Below are 484 nucleotides of genomic sequence, written 5' to 3' on the forward strand. Positions count from 1 at the left end.
AGACCTTGGAGAAACCAACCCTGCTGGCACTTTGAACTTCTAGGTTCCAGAATTGTGAGACAGTAAAGTTCTGTTTAAGCCACTCAGTGTGTGATGTTTTGTTGTGGCAGCTCTAGGAAATAGAAACATGTGATATTTCATTATATGTATGGATTCTACGTATATATATGCACACAAACACCTATCTAATGGTACTCATATCTCCTCTTCTGCTCTAATAATAATAGTCACTCCAATTGTAACCAACTCCATGTAACCACAAGTTGTGTTGTAATAAATTCATATACAGCCTCCCTGCAGGGGATTTTCTAGGGCATACTTCCAGGAAATGAAAAGCAGAATGCTGAGTACCCGCAATCTATATTTCACTAAGCATGGCTGGTTGACTAACTTAAATGGAAGCATGTTATTCTCCTACCAGCAGCACATGAGATTCCCTTTCGCTCTAGAAGAAGGCCAAATGATATCATCTGGGGACCCAATG

This window comes from Canis aureus, chromosome 6 (genome assembly GCF_053574225.1).
Source record: "Canis aureus isolate CA01 chromosome 6, VMU_Caureus_v.1.0, whole genome shotgun sequence".
Taxonomy (NCBI): domain Eukaryota; kingdom Metazoa; phylum Chordata; class Mammalia; order Carnivora; family Canidae; genus Canis; species Canis aureus.